We start from the raw sequence: 17,052 nt of genomic DNA on the forward strand, positions 1-17,052 counted from the left end.
GTACTCGCGGCGGACCGGTGGCTTTTCGGGAAAACAGGTAAGGAACGTGACGCCGGCGAAGACATCCATGTTGGGATGAGAGAGCCCAGTTGTCGGTCAGGAGTAATACGCCGGTATCGATTATGCAGATCGATGGGTGGCGGCGGTGATTAGGCGGGGAACCGGCAACGCTGTCCACTTGTTCAATGCACTTCCTCCTCCGCGTCCCCCCGCGGCTCGGCCGACCGCCCACTGCCGCGGCTACGAACAATCGGCTGGCCGGACGGGCCCCCGGCTCGGCCGGCCACGGCACGGCCCACGAGGAAAATATTTTATCTTTTCAAACGGCCCGACTTGAATGCGATCATGTCGTCATCTCGGACGTGTACCTCAATGGGTGCCTGGTACGCTGCGGTCGGGGTGGTGGGGGACACCGCGCACACAGCGGTGGGTGGCAGAGGGGGATGTTGTTGTTGTTGTGTCGGCCAGCTTCTTTCTGAGTGCAGTGACGTCTGTAGTGCAGTAAGGAGAAGATCTGTCCAAGGTGTCTCGCTTTCAGGAGCGACGATCCGAGGCGGCTCTATCTCTCCGGGAGGACGGCTGCCTCGCATACGTTTCCATGGTAACTCGGCACGCTTTTGCTGCGGTGGAGGAATTGCGCGGAAACAGGCGCTCCGAGAACGTATGCAGCTATGGGGTGTTGTGTGCTTGTGATTCGTGCATGTCTGGTACTACCCCGTGACCTGGGGAATGGTGGTGGTGGAGACAGCTACCGTGACGAATGTGAACTCTTAGTGAATGCGTCAGAAAATTTGCTACGTTTGTGTGCTGGCCATTCATCGTTTCAAAAGACACGTTAGACTCATATACCTGCTTTCCAAACATACTGATCACATTGAAAACGTCTCATTATAGCAGTTCTGGTAGACCAAACGTTTAAAGAATGTAGAACAACAAAGGAAACTCTCTCATCAGTGAATACACAAAATTAAATTTAAACAGCACTTATTTACCACTCATTTCATTTAGAAATATTTTACAACCTTCAAACTTACAGTTGTTGCTGGCGCGTTTCAAACAATATTTGGGGATCTTACATTAACTTCTGTGACTGTACTTCTCTTGAAACTACGAAATAAATTGTTTTTGATCGATTTATGGAAACGTATTTATTCTGTAAAATTATTCTGCCAAAAATTCTGGACTATTCTGACCTAGTGTTTAGACACTAATACTACAGAGCAAATGCTGCACGAACGTCTGAAACTTCCCGTTACCGACGTGTGCATTGCAACAAAAATATTATATACGTCACTACTATTGTTGTTTCACGAGAAAACCTCCATGAGGAGTTTATCACGTTACTGGTAGCTATAAATGGACAGACATTGTGTAGATACTGTATGTAACCTGCGATCCTCAAGTTTACACTGCCCTCAAGATGCAGCGTCTTTGGATGTTGTGTCCTTCTTAATACTGGCCGTAATATTCCAATAAACTAAATCAAAAAGGAAATTAAAACTGTTTAGTATATGCTCTCATAGCTTCCTTGGCGTCAGGGTCTCTTCTTGTCGGTAAAATTTTGGATAATTTACCAACACGTAGTGGCCGGTAGTTAACTTGAATATATTGAAGGACAGCCTCCAAAAGTAGATATGGTTCCGCCAACTTCCAAATATCTCTTAGTTTGACTTTCATTAATAATAATGTCCCATAAAAATACAAAAGACTGTCTGTAAATACTTTTTAATCTGACCTCCGATGAAAATAGAACTATAGAAAAACACAGTAAGTATATGAATGTAAGGCTTCTTTCGGGTAATACTGCAACATGAATACACGCGTATCTTAGTTATGTCACCTACATAACAGGCCGATTTGTGTCGGTTTTCAGTGTGAGACTATTTTTATTACTTAGTTACTGAGATAACTTCTTTATTTAATCACAGTTTATACCGACACCTGATAGTTCGAATGGGTTTTTCATACAATTTCACTGAAAAATAAACTCAAACGTTTCTGATAATTCAATTTGTTTCATTGTTCTTTTGCTGATTAAGAGTTGATAAGTGATCAGAGGTATGCTATTTTCAGATATCAACACGTTCAGGTTATTATCTAACAAAAAACTTCATTTCTGAGGTATAAGCGTACTCTCTTGACATGTTTTATATAAGACGATCGTTAAGGAACCTGCCAGTTATTCGGAAACGATGTTACTCTATTTTGATGTATTTTTGTAGTGCAATAAATTTTTTGGTGTACTGTGTATTCTGTAACGCTGATAGTTAACTATTTTCTTTCTTCCTTGTTTAATGCTCTGTCCATTAATAATGAAAGTATTGTGCGCCCCTCATTAAATACGAAGTTTTTACGAAATGTCTGATTTTTTTGCCAATCTGTATAGAAACAATCGAAAGCTATTTACTTCTGTTGCCGATACAGTCACAATAGCTAAATAATGTTTTGTTCATGAACATTTCACAACAGATTACACGAAAATATGCAGCATTTTTCTTCTTCTTGTGTTAGAAACAAAACAACTAAACAACCCTGCCGTTATCCACGCATAATCTACAAGTATTCCATGGTTATTATTTCCGTATCTCCCAGTAAGTTATAATTAGATGATGGATCCAGAAGCCCAAAATGGATTTTACCTGCGAAATTTTAAAAAAGGAAAGCATGAGGGACTGAAAGAGTGGATGTACGGTAAATTAAGAAGCAGATTATTTGTTGTTGGTGACAATATGAAGAGTAATCATATTAAATATCTTTAGATGCGAAGCAGTATTAGCAGCATAGTGAAGGAAATGCCCGTAAGAGTAATCCATTGACATGAAGCCAAATTACGCTACAGTGTGCTTCACGCAACGGAAGAAAAGGACTGCGTGCATCGAAAGTCAGAAGGCAGCAAAGCATTGCTGCGTTAAGTTGTATGGAAGACTTGTAGATACCAACCTAGAAAACTAAGGAAATTATTGTTTCACTTCACATCGACGACGAGGTTATACATACATTGAAAGAGCTTACGCTTAAAGCTCTGTCATTTGAATACATAAAAATTATTACACATACGTAGCATTAAAATTAAATATAATTTTCAGTTATTTACTGCAGTAGCCTGTACGTATTATTAACATCCAAAACATTTTAATTTTATTTCATTCGTTTGTAGTTGGATTTTTTGAAGGAATTAAGGATTTGCATTCGAAATTTGTACTTGACTCATTACTAGGAACTGTTAAAATGTACCTATTTATCATTTTCTAATTTTCTGGCATTTTAACGACTACTACCAAATTAGTTTTTCGTCTTTTTCAGATAATCGATGATAGAAATGTGCTACTGCAGAAACGAAGGAACAATACGATAGAAACGTGCCATTTGCCGTGCAGTGGATAAGAGCTATTTCGAACAGTGCATCGACGAACCGTTGCTGTTTTATAGTGTTGATAGTATGTCCCCCTTTTTCATACATATGTTGTTCTCTTCATAAATACGTTCTACAACTACTGTATAACACATTTATTTCTCCGTGCAATGCAGCTGAAGTTAACATATTTTCTCAACATCTTGCATATTCTCGGCGCCATATGGCCAGCGATGCAGTTAAATAAATGAGGCCATTTGATATTTCAAAGAAGTTTCGGTTCGTTCTTTTACACAAAAACAAAACTTACTTTTCGATGTTACTTGTAGATTTGGAGCGAACAATAACATGAAACCTTAGTGAAATCAGTACAAAATTACTAGAGAAAAAGCGAAATAAGAAAAAAAAAAAAAAAAAAAAAAAAAAAATGATCTTAGGATACAAAAAATAAAGAGGCGAAATTCCTAAGGGGAGTCATGGAAGTATTTTCCACCTTCTGAAACCACAAAACATGTTATTTTGAAGAAATATGTAAAGAATCTGATGCAGAGGTTCTTTCATAAACAAAACTACAATTTAAATAAATATATCTTTTCAAGGTGACTGTCCTGTATTACATCGCTTCATACAGCTCACTAAAGGAAGAAAACATCAAAATAACGAAAGAGCTTGTATCTGAAATCTATCGTACTTATATACACAAGAGGTACATGACAAATTAAAATTTCAACAAAAATTTCTCTTTATGACGTTTATTCAACATGCCAAATATTCGTAATTCAGTAATTTGCAGCCGATTTTCTGTTACTGAAAATTCATTAGTTTACTCTTCTTACTTGAAATGTTGAATGTCAGAGTGCGGTCTCAGGTAATATTTGTTGCAGATAGTGGCATCTAAAGATGGAAACGCAAATGGTTGTCATGAAAATCATTATGTAATTGTTGGGTTGTGGGTTGCATAAATATAGTATCAACAGTGGTCGCCGGCTTCACATCTTCATTTTCTGCGTACACATTTAATAACTGTTATCATGACATGAGCATTTATGGTGAAGCCATTAGTTTGTAGTTCTCTTCATATCAGTTTCGGAAAAGATAGTTATTTTGCTGACTAGACAACAACATTTTACGCTCCTGAGTATTTTGGGCTACCTGAAGACAGAACTTACACTGCTTTCAAACAAACTGTTAACAATATATCGAAACAACGATTCAGTTCCAGTTTCGTTGGAATAAAAAGCAACGAGTTGTCAAAGTATAGTTCAAAAGGCATCTCTGTGGCTGTAACTCACTTTTGTAGGTTGTATTTTTTCAGTTACAGGCGTAATTATTTATTATTATTGTAAAGAGCTTCTTGCAAAATTATTGTGTGGAGGTATCATATTCTGAAGTACCGTGGATTTTGTACACGCTTTTCTTAGGTAGCTTAACAATGTACATTCAATATATGGGATGTACTTTGTTAAAGCTTGTGGGAGATACTCGCAAGGCATTTTGCTTGTAAGCAGCAAGTATCACAACTCAGACGTCACTGTTTTTTTCCCATAGAAGAAGAAGGCATCCCCAACACAGATGTTTAGGTTCTGTACAGTACTTGAGCGAATTGCAGAGTCTTTGTTTTAATAAATTATGCTTCGAAAGCATTTCAGGATGGCTTCATGGTGCATCAAAGTGACAGTGTTCCGAGAAACATTGGATACGGAGCTACGAAAAGAAGTAAAATTCTGATGTATTGCACTCTGAAATATTTTTGGTAGCATATTCTTCCGTGTTTACTTTATAGTACTACATATTCAGTCGTCGCTCTTTCTTATGGAAATTAAAATAGTAACTGCACCTATTCATTCTCCACGTCTTAGGTACTGGTATTATAGCTCTCTATTGTGACTACTTTAAAAGGGGCACGATGGTTTCCAAATCTCTGCAACTCGGAGGCAAAAGCAGATAGTCATATTGAGCGCCTATTGACTGTATGATAAATGTAATTAGATAATTGTGAAACTTACCAATGGAAAGAAACTTTTGTTCGTTTAACGAATTTCGATTTACACTCATTGCTGCAAACTTTCAGCACCATTGGTAGTACTAACAACTAAATGTCTGAAAACAGGACAAATACGAGTAATGTTAAACTTCTGGTCTTACTGAAAATTTTTAACAATAGCGTCATTTTAACGTCTCGTAACTGTTTCGATTTGTCGTTAGCTACATGCGCTGTAGGCCCTAAGCTATGCTCACTCCATAGATATATCTACTCTATGGGTGTGCAGCTCGAGTATGTTATATTATTATTATTATTCGTTATTATTCATTATTATTCGCAAAAAAATGTGCATCGTTAACGCAGAAGCGTTATAAAGTAAACAAAATAACCCTTGGTAATAACTGGAGAAGCTGACTGTGATCTGAAAGCATAATGTGTATCTTAATTTCCAGAAAATTCGTTTACTGTAAATTGTCGTAGACTATCTGTCGCGACTTTTGTGAGTAATCGGTTTTGGACATTTTTCTGTGAAGAGACCTACAGCTAAGCGTCATGTTACTATAAAGAAATAAAGGAACGGCAATAGGCATTCTCCAAATAAGCAACAATTAAAAGGTTGTAACATACGTTTTTTTTCAGATTACTGCATTTTTATGATAAACGTTGTACACATTTTCGGTACAAATGATCCAGAAAGTAAATAGTTTGTAGAACAGTCTTGATGGCATAAAAACACTTTTATTCACAAGTGGTGACCGGTTTCCACCCGAAACACTCCAGGGAGCGGTCGATATCAGTGGGTGGTATCCACAGTTCCTACTACGTCCCACCGTCTCCACACGTCACTGCTGGAGTATGGTCCGAAGATGATCCACGTCGGGTCGAAAACGGTCACCATTTATGGATAAAAGTATTTTTATGCGACAATTTTTTTTGTTTTAAGTTAGTTTTCAGGATTTTTAGGTAACTCATACTTCTGGCTGTTATGCGTCTCATTCCTTAATACTGTTTGCTTTAATTTCTGCAGTGATGTTACTTGGCTTATAGCGATTTCGCATTCATTATTAATGATGCAAAAGCGACACCTCACACTAATCTGTATTAAATTTCTTTCACCAAATGTTCTGTATCATCGACAATTGCGGCAGGCTGTTTGAAACACGGTTTATGAGTTGCTTATATTTTTTTAAAATTAATTTTGACACACAACAGAAAAGAATTATGTTCTATTTAATTGATGAGCTATTGAATTTTTTCTTCAGATTTATCGACGGCACTAGAAAGTCAAACTGAAAATATCATTCTTGTGGAACTGTAGTGACTTTCACAAAATCATACTGTATTGTCGATTTAATTCTGTTTTTAACAAATTTCTCATTTATTTACGAAGAAGTAATGTTGATAAATACTCGTACCTATAGATTTCTAAAACATATACGACGTAGATATTTGACGCTCGCGAATATCTGTTTTTAACACGGTCGTTGTCTTTTGAATGTTTTTCCCTTTCATCCACTTGTTACCGAGGTAAACGTTAAAAAGTAACTTCGCTCTTTCTTATTGAAATTAAAATAGTAACTGCACCTATTCATTCTCCACGTCTTAGGTACTGGTATTATAGCTCTCTGTTGTGACTGCTTTAAAAGGGGCACGATGGTTTCCAAATCTCTGCAACTCGGAGGCAAAAGCAGATAGTTTTAGAACCAAATCTTATTTCCATTCCACTGTGTTGTCTGCAGATTATTATTTATTTATTACAAGCTTTTATTGTAATTCAGTTTTTTGTAAGTATTCTGACGTTCTTTTAATTTCTCTAAGCAGTATTTTTACGGTTTAAAAATATCGGATGAGCGTTATCGCCGGTAACCACTGCACTTCTGGTGTCTGACATCTATAGTCTTTTGCTATCGTATGTGTTCGTTGCAAAATGGTATTTTCGTTTGATACGTAAATTTCGTATTTTTGATTACAGTTATTTATCATCTAGGAAAAATATGAATATTACGTGTATCTATGTGTAACCGTAATATTTTACAGAAGAGTGAATAAATGCTGATTCTCCCATTGTTTGTATTTTTTCCTTCTATTTTTCTCCCTCTAAATTGACATCAAAACATTAAGTTACTGTCGAACTGTTCCTCACAGTTGGCTAAACGATACTCAGGTTGTAGCAACAAATTTTGTCATTATCAATCATTTGTGTGGCTGGCATACACCCGCGCATACTCTGCAATGTATGTAGACTTGATACATTTATCTCATAGCGGTAACACATTCCAGTGATGATAAGTGTTGCACAAAGCACAATAAGCCCAATAAACACTTCTTCTAAGTTGTCAATCTGTCGCTTGTAGTTTCACTTGAAGCACAAAGAAATAGAGTATTAAGAATAATGTACGGAATTGAATACCCACTTTCGGTGCATGTTATACTTGCGCACGTTATCAAGTGAGAACAAATAAATAAACTTCGCACCAGCATTTCGTTTTCATATCGTCAGATAAAGTATTTAGTTAATCATTTCAAGGAGTATTACAGTGTTTTAATTTTTTGCTCTTCTTATCTTGTCGTATCTGTTTGTATTTAGGGTCTTCTCGGTTAAGGTTTTCCTTTCGTGTTGTTCAGCTTCTTCGTAGCTGAAGAGACAGCACTGAATTAAAATTTCAGGGGTAATTTCTGGCCCCAGTAATTTATGGTTATGCATATTTGAAGCACTATTAACAAATTCTTGACGGACAGTGATTTGCTCGAGACATATTTTCTGTTATTTCTCATTGAAATAGTAGCAAAAACTTTTTAAGAAGACTAATTAATTCCTAGATTTTTATATGAAGTACTTGTAGTTTACGAGGTTTGTTTTACAGAAATTCAGCAGTACTTTAATTGTAGTGTTCATTCAGTAATATATGCTCAGTTGAGTCGAATATTTAAAGCCAAAGAGAATATCACGACAAACTTTCAGTGGTATCTAATGTAAAAACAGGAAATTCTAAACAAAGTTTTGAAGCTAAAGATGTCTCAAGAATACGATTGCACTTTTTATGATTCATCATGTCGCGAACATTTTTAAAAAGTGGAGAGAAGTAAATTTGTTCGAATGTGTAATGACGCAAACGCATTCAAACTGCGCTGTTGTGTGGGTAGATTTTACAATTCGTATTTTCTTTTTGTTTGATCAGAGCAGGAACGAAGTTGTTTTGCAAGTAGTAAAATTTTCATTAAATCGTAGGTGCCCAAATGATATAATGCAACAAAGCTAATTTTTGTAGTATATATACCAGGGCAAAAATTCAGCATGTCCGTAATGAGAGAAAACAACACAGAAAATAAAAGCAATCTTAAAACATTAGGTTTTTATGAGAAACAAATACAGTTTCTCACTTTTTGTCGTTAAAAGGTGTTTACAAAGATATTCGAGGTCATCTAGCTAATTCGTATTGAAATATACACAAACAGAAAATGTTTGGTATAATAATGATGGAATTTTTTCACAATGGAGACTAAATGCATAGAATTAGTTTGTTTGCATGGAGATTTGGATAACAGTTTGATTGGATGCTCACCTTATCGCCCTTTCAACAGTTAACCAATTGATTTTTGGGGCGCCCGTTCTTACCTTGATAGAAGAACAGAATTTCAGCATAAATTTCATGTCAGTACTGCACTCCCTCAATAATTTGAAGTACCTTAACATGTTTCAACCGATATCAACTTCGGTTCGCTAATTAAATTTCCTTTACGGACTTCAAGTACAGGTTTCTTACACCAAAACAAGAAAAACTGTCTAGCAGACAGACTAAAGTGCATATTTAAGAGCTATGAGAGCTTGCTCATTTTTGCTACTGTGAAACACATCTCTTCTTTTGAACGAGGATTAAAGTATGGGTTTTAGAGCCTATGTTTAATAGACATTTTTTTCTTGTTTTGGTGTAAGGATCCTGTCCTCAGTGTCTGCAAAGGGAATTGAGTTACACCCTGTAACGTAAGTCGAAGTACAAATTTCTGCCCGGGCAATAAGGAAAACTCAAAGAATATTACTCAAAATATCTGTCAGAGAATTTAACTTGCAATACAGAAGACCGAGTGTGTCAAATGAACATTTTCTGTTTTATGAAATTAATATGTCATAATGAGTGTTAACAATGTGTAATATAGAAACTGGAAAATCTTTTACATTCGTGTGTTTTCTCATGTTACGAACGCAATGAGCTTAATCTGCAAAAAGTTACGTATTACGAAGAGCTATTAAATGAAAATTAACTTGCTATGGGAATACAGGGCTCTGTGCTATTGGTATGGTAGGAATCAGAGGGGAACCTCGCCAAAGTAAAAGTGAAAGCGTTGAAAGATATAAATCAGAATTAGTGAAATATGGTGTCGGCTGCCATGGCTCGCAGAATCAAGATCTAGTTGTCGTTGAAACTCTGATGTCTTTTACGAACGTCTAAAATGAAATGTTACAAGAGAGACTGGAAAACGGTTGTACTACATCATCAGAGAGAAACACAGCTCGAGTGTAAATAGTGTGCACCAAAAGCAGAAAGAGCGATGCGTGTGTGCTAACTGCAATAAATACGTTCCATGCACTACAGAGAGGGACAGCGCGGTATAGTACAGTTTTGTAGTCTTCATTACAGCAATTTATTTTAACAGCTTTTTACGAAAGGGGTATCACAAGGAAGCAAATGGCACAATCCCTAATCTTGTATGTACGTTTTAAATAATTGATAGCTGTCGCAGACGTATCATTATTGAAGCAATTAAGACTGTGGTAGTATGTTTCTGAATATTTTGGTGTGGATGAGGACGATAGTAAGAAATCTAGCATGTGTCAGTATGTAAAATAATAAAATTAATATGAAAAATGTTTCTTGGCATGAAGCATAGCGCTGCCGTAGAGCCCGCCACGACATACTAACATGTCATAAGAGGTTCAGATTTAGGTTTCTGTTAACAGCTGTAACGAATTTCTATTTAAACTGTGCGGTGTTATTTTCACCATGAGAAATTAAAAATATACTCATCAGATATTTAAAGAAATGAAACGTCCTTCATGTTTCGTTTGTGTTATGATGGTTGTAAAAAACTGTGCTGTATCAGCCATTTCTTGTTTTCCTTACCGACCGTTTAAATTTTGCCCGTGGTTGTTTGGAGAAAAAATGTAACACTTCGGAATTTTTTGTGATGTTTCATGTGAAAGTTTCTTAGTTAGAGGAACGCCACGTCTCGTCGGTTTTCCTTATACATGAGGCGTTATTGATAATACTTAAGAAATAATAACATTCCCCCCACCACACTTGGAAGAGAGCTATAAACAAGCTTAGAAAAGATCTGAATTTTTTGTCGTCAGCTTAAAAAATAACAAACATATTAACACCAATGAAAAAACTATTTTATAATATCCTGACAGAACTTAGAATTGTCGCTGTGGAGAGTTATAAGTACTGTATGTTAGTATGGAATTAAGAACGACGGAATCGCGTACTTAATGTTCAAGAGTTTTTGGCTGTGCGTTCATTCGGGCAGAGTTTCCTCTACGACAGTTAAATTTCTGAGCAGTAAACTGAGATATTTACATTTTTTTCGAGAACTCACCCACTCATTCTTATCCTTCGATCGAAGTTTAACGGATGCCTTTTAGCACTCATGTGGATGACCTCACACTTTTCGTTATTTAGGGTCAACTGACGCTTTTCGCACCATTCAGGTATCTTTTCTAAATCGCTTTGCAATTTTTTTGATCTTCTGATGACTTTCTTAGTCGATAAACGGCAGCGTCATCTGCAAACAACCTAATACGGCTGCTCACATTGTCTCGCAAATCGTTTATGCATATAAGGAACAGCAAAGGGCCTGTAACACTACGTTGGGGAACACCAGAAATCGCTTCTGTTTTACTCGATGCCTTTCGTCAATTACTACGACCTGTGACCTCTCTGACAGGAAATCACATATCCTGTCACATAACTGAGACGATATTCCATAAGCATGGAATTTCACTACAAACCGCTTGTGTGGTACAGTGTCAAAAACCTTCCGGAAATCCAGAAACACGGAGTCAATCTGAAATCCCTTGTCAATAGCACTCAACACTTCATGCGAATAAAGAGCTAGTTGTGTTTCACAAGAACTATGTTTTTTAAATCCATGTTTACTATGTGACAATAGGCCGTTTTCTTTGAGGTAATTCATATTTTTCGTACACAATATATGTTCCAAAATCCTGTTGCATATCGACGTTAATTATATGGGCCTAGTGAATTATTAGAAAATATAACGGATTACAAAGCGTGGAAATGGCAGTAGCAGAAGTAGGAATAGAAAGAATAGAATTCGACATTCTTTGCACTTTGACGGGTCGCCGAATTTAACTGTCTGGATGTTATGCTGCGTGATTTAAATTAATAACAGTGGTATACGTGATAGGCCGTAGGCCGTAGTGATGTCTGGTTTCGGGTCCTCAGATTTCTTAGTATTTTATTTGTTGCCAAAAATAACATGAGCAATATGTGGTATGATGGTGACAGCTCACACTGCGGTCATATATAAGCAACAAAATACTGTATAATCGGTGTAACATTGTGTAATATGTTGTTGTAAATTATTCTTTAATATACAACGAAAAGATGAGGGTGCAAATTTATCTCTGAAACTTTTCGATGGTCACTGCATATAATTAAATTGTGTTTCTTTCGCAGTCTGTGTATGCACACACTTTATACCTCATACAAAGAGAACCCGTATGCTGTCCTGATGTACAGTTTCGAAAGCAATACGCCTCTCGCTACAAATAATAGCACATAAAAGCAGTTTCCAAGTTTTTAATGATATGTACAGTAGCTCCGACTTGCACATGGTGTAACTAGTAGAAATTTTTATCCTGAACATTACTGTCATCTTTTCAGATAAAAGACCTATGCTAAATAAAAACAGATAATCACCAACACCCACGTTTATCGAACAACCTAGTCAGTATGAACTAAACAAATATTTCTTGCCTTGGCGTGTGTCCTGCCAGAAACCATATGCTTATAGATTATTGGGCGTCATCACTGAGTAGCCTATTGTTGACTGACTTTTAACAACGCATACTAGTAGACCGTCCACGTAGACACGGTTCTTTGAACACTATGATATCTATTGATATATTCGTAAATAAATTACCTATTTCTCAATGAACACGAAATTATGTTTCGTGCAAGGTGACCTGTTATGACATTTAGTATTTAAATTCTTGAAATGACTGTAATGGAGAAAAGCAATTTTGTAATAATTTTTGACAGTTGCCCGAGTAGAAAAATTGTTGACGCCATATTCTTTTTTAACGTTCGCTGTTAGAAAGATTAACACAGCATCCCTGACACCTCCAACTGTGGCGGTAACTCAAAAGTATACTGCACATAGATAGCGTATTTATTTGCGAATAACCGGTTTCGACGGAATTAGCCCATCTCACTTTTACACGGATGTTGACAAAGCAGACCAGCTTATGGAGGTAACAACAAACAGCCTTTAGACCGGAAGATTGCTTTACTCTGTGGAAACCGGTCATTACAACAAAAATACGAATCTGTGCTTTGTTCAGTTAATCATTGAGCAAGATCACTGTTTCCCTCTGTGTGTGGACACACCTTATACCTCTTACAAACAAGACACATATGGTCTCTTGACGTACCGAAAAGTAAGTTTCTCTTAGTAAAGATATGAAATATTTTTTTTTGTTCAGTTTTTAACACTGTATCTGTATCGGCTAGAGACTTACTTATGACGTAAAATTACCGGTGAGAAAAAGTATGAGCGTACTCGTAAAACCATATTATTCCGTAGATTCTCTGTTCACTCCCATTAGAAAAATAGCTGGCCTTGTATACATTTTTTAATTGTTCGGAATAAATACGGAGTAAGAATGCAATAACGGGCACATCTGTTCGTTCTGAAATTACTGTAGATTCTTTACTTTCAAACTTCAGACTTTCACTCTCAGTTGAGAAAGGAAGTAAATAAACGGAGTGATCGGTAATTCGCAATTGAGAAAATCAGCAACGAACTTTACTTAGTCATATAATTTTCGACAGCAAGAAAACGCTGTTTGCACTCTTAAGACTGTTGTCTCTACAATAGCGTCTATTTCATAAAATCGTATGCTACCGAAATAAATTTTTGCGGGTTAATATGAAGAAGCAATTGAAATTATAATCTGATATTAGGTTGATGCTCAAATATTCTCTCCCTTTGCTGTAACATTCGTATTTGTTTACCAATCGTACTATGGAAATTTTAGAGTATAGAAAAAAGTCCTCATTTACTAAACTGTGTACTTAAAAACATGAGTAGGAAAGAGATAATGGTCACAAACCTGCGGACTGATTTGCCCTGCTACCTCCTAAGTAGCGAAATATTCACGTGCAGTTAAAATAAGGTTTCAGTGACACAGCTGCAGATCGTCGTTCAGTACTGTTCCTCGTGGTCGGTTGTGTCCTGTCTTTCAAAGAGATGCTAAGCAGAATATTTATAACTTACTATATGAAACAAGCAGGCAGGGAACCAAAACGGAAAGTCTTCAGTACAGTCAAGAGGAAGTGATAAATCGAAGTATCAACTTTCTAATTTCTAAGGTTCATTTGGAACCAATGTTTTAGATTACTTACCCTTTTCCTGAAAACACATGCAACTTAATCATCTCTCACTGAAGTGTTTTATGTACAATATTATTTCCATTATAACGTGTAGAATAAAACCGGAAACATTATCGCAAGAATTACAGTTTTACACAAATTATATTAAGACGATATTTATAGGTACGTGCAAGCTGTGCAAGAATTTGAATCTGTGACTTAAGCAGTACCCAACAAAGCTAAAAAAAAAGGAGTATTATTCTCTACTTCACGGTCTCACATTTGCAGTGTGAGTTAAGAATTAATACAGTACGCAAAAGAAACTTTTTGACATTTGTTTTCGTTGAATGCATTGAAACTGTTCAAGACACTGGAATGTATACTAGGCGTCACCCCCAATTTTTAGTTTATTTCGAATGCGCCATGTTTAATTCTTCATGTAAGTGGAAATAATTCAGTAGTAATAAAAAAATAACTGTCTACAAACAAATTTGTATCTTCCCTCTGTGGCATTGTGACTGAAATCGAAATTCAGTTAAAGAAAGTTATTTGTTTCCACTGCTTACCTAGACATCTAAAAAAAATCATAATGGTTACTATTATATTTTTCTGACATAATTTCAGATGATTAGGTGTTTCTTTAACTGGATTATTTCTGCATCTTCCCTTTTTCTTGTTAATCGTACTTTATCCACGAGCTATGAATTTTTTGTATACTAAATTACGCACTCTGTATTTAATATCAATTTATCTCATCTTTCTGTTTTCACGCCTATTTCCTGGGGAACCCTTATTTTAGCTTCAGTAGCGGAAGCAGAAGTGCCGTTTACTACTTTATTTCCGCGTATTTCGTTACTGCATTACAACTCTCACGAATATTTCTTCTCCTCTGAATCACATTAATTTGCTGCTTCTTGAGGCTAATCGGAATGCTACGTGTCGTTGGTTCTTCTGTCACTAACTGTTTAGTATAAATACAGTCTGTATTAATATGTGTAATATTTATAATGAAAAATAAGTCAAAGACTTTATATTGACTTTAGGCACGCATGTGAGAAAGGATTTTGGAATCTTGAGAACCCATTGGCAGATATCAATGAAAAAGTTTCATTTAGTATTTAGAAAATTTAACCATCTAAAACACTTGTTTACGTTGTATACTTAATTCAAATGGTTCAAATGGCTCTGAGCACTATGGGACTCAACTGCTGTGGTCATCAGTCCCCTAGACTTAGAACTACTTAAATCTAACTAACCTAAGGACATCACACACATCCATGCCCGAGGCAGGATTCGAATCTGCGACCATAGCAGTCGCACGGTTCCGGACTGCGCGCCTAGAACCACGATGTATACTTAATTGTTTAGGGAAAATACATAAATGCATATTTACAGTATTAAAAATTCAGCCGTCAGAGTTTTATTCGAAAATAAGATTTTAACAATTAGCACAACCAGTAAATCAGACATTTTTTATTAGTTGACACTATTTCTTAAATACAGAGATACAGAGAAATGAAGATATGTATATTATTAAAAACTGCCACAGTTTTTTCCAAAATAAGATTTTAACAATTAGCACGACCAGTAAATCAGACATTTTTTTATCAGTTAACACTATTTCTTAAATTTAATAATAGGCGATACAGAGAAATGAAGATATGAATATTATTAAAAACTGCTGCTTTTTCCACATACTTCTAAGGAAATTAGCAATCGCTTTAGAAAGACAGATGTCTTTAGCAAAGAAACTAGAAGGAGCTTAATGAGGGAGATGGTATCCTATATTCGCCACTGTCTTAAAAAGTTCCTCTCTTTCACTGTCAAATTTGGTATACGAAAACAAGGTGTGGTTTACATAAACTTCTGACTCAGGATCACACTCACATATAGGAGAAGCGTACATATGGATTCCGCATGGTGTTTCGTCAATTCCTTGGAAAGTTTGGTTCCCTCCTGAACAATTAAAGATTACAGTAGTTACAATCCCTTGTGTTCAAAGAACGTGTGATTTCCTCAGTGTAGACATAAATGGTTGAAGATTTTATTTCTACGGGACAACATCTGCACAAAATAGAAGTAAACCATCTTACATTCATCCAACCCTTGTCAAAAAATATCGTGTACCGAAGATAATGTATATTATTATGATATGACAAACACAGGTAATGTACCTCTTTCATCGTGATTGAACAAATCGCAGTCTTCTGAAACTCTCTTTTATTATAGATGCAAATAACACTAGCTATGAAGCTGCTGTAAATGTCTGTACTATGTCTGTATACCGTAAACCATCCCAATAACGTTGTAAGAAAACTACCACTGATTTCCCAGTTATAGATTATGGAGGAACAGTAGCCAACTGCTTACTATTTGTAATACGCTTACTTAGAAGAAAATTGTTGTCACTCGTCATGCAGATTATAGCGGTTTTTGATACTTGAAACTTCATAATAAACGGATTTGACATAGCTAGTAACATACGCATATTCCTTTAGAATTTTCGGATTCCTAAATTCATTGTTCATATTCGTAAACAATTAGATATAGACTTATAAACCAACATATAAAACTCTACTCTTTGTCAAGATAAGATGTCAAATTCAGTTAGTTCTGCAGACATTGTTCTTTCTTATTAAACCTCATAAATGCCATTAAGGATTAACTTTTCTGGATGTGAGTCTAACAGCTGCAAGATATTTTAAGAGACGTCCGTAAATTCTTGTTTTATTTTTTAAACAACACTGTTATTGCTTGAGTTCTGTAGAACACATACTTTACAAGATTAAAATATTAATATGTTACTTGAGGAGACACTTCTGTAGCACAACAATAACGCGAAAATTTTTAATAACTTGTAGCCATTTTGACTATATTCAATAAGTGTTGTGAGGTTCTTGATTAGTATTTGTTTTGTGAATAAATTTTAGCATGTTATTTGTCTCAATGTCAAGATATTTTACTTAGCGTTATTTCAGTGTACAAGCACAAGAAGTGAAATACGTACGTTACTAGATCAGCTACGCGCGCACTACACACACACACACACACACACACACACACACACACACATACATAAACACGAGCATCGGCACACAGAC

General features: G+C 36.0%; 1 long non-coding RNA gene across 2 annotated transcripts in view; it reads left to right on the top strand.

Annotated features, from left to right (window-relative positions):
- The first annotated feature begins 492 nt into the window (after positions 1-492).
- The window catches only part of LOC126471898 (uncharacterized), a 449,404-nt gene continuing 432,844 nt past the window's right edge, over positions 493-17,052 (top strand). For both annotated transcript variants that reach the window (XR_007586366.1, XR_007586367.1), the window contains exon 1: positions 493-601. This is a non-coding gene — a long non-coding RNA (uncharacterized LOC126471898). The remainder of the gene's footprint in view (positions 602-17,052) is intronic.

The sequence above is a fragment of the Schistocerca serialis genome, chromosome 1, assembly GCF_023864345.2.
Source record: "Schistocerca serialis cubense isolate TAMUIC-IGC-003099 chromosome 1, iqSchSeri2.2, whole genome shotgun sequence".
In the NCBI taxonomy this organism is placed as follows: Eukaryota; Metazoa; Arthropoda; class Insecta; order Orthoptera; family Acrididae; genus Schistocerca; species Schistocerca serialis.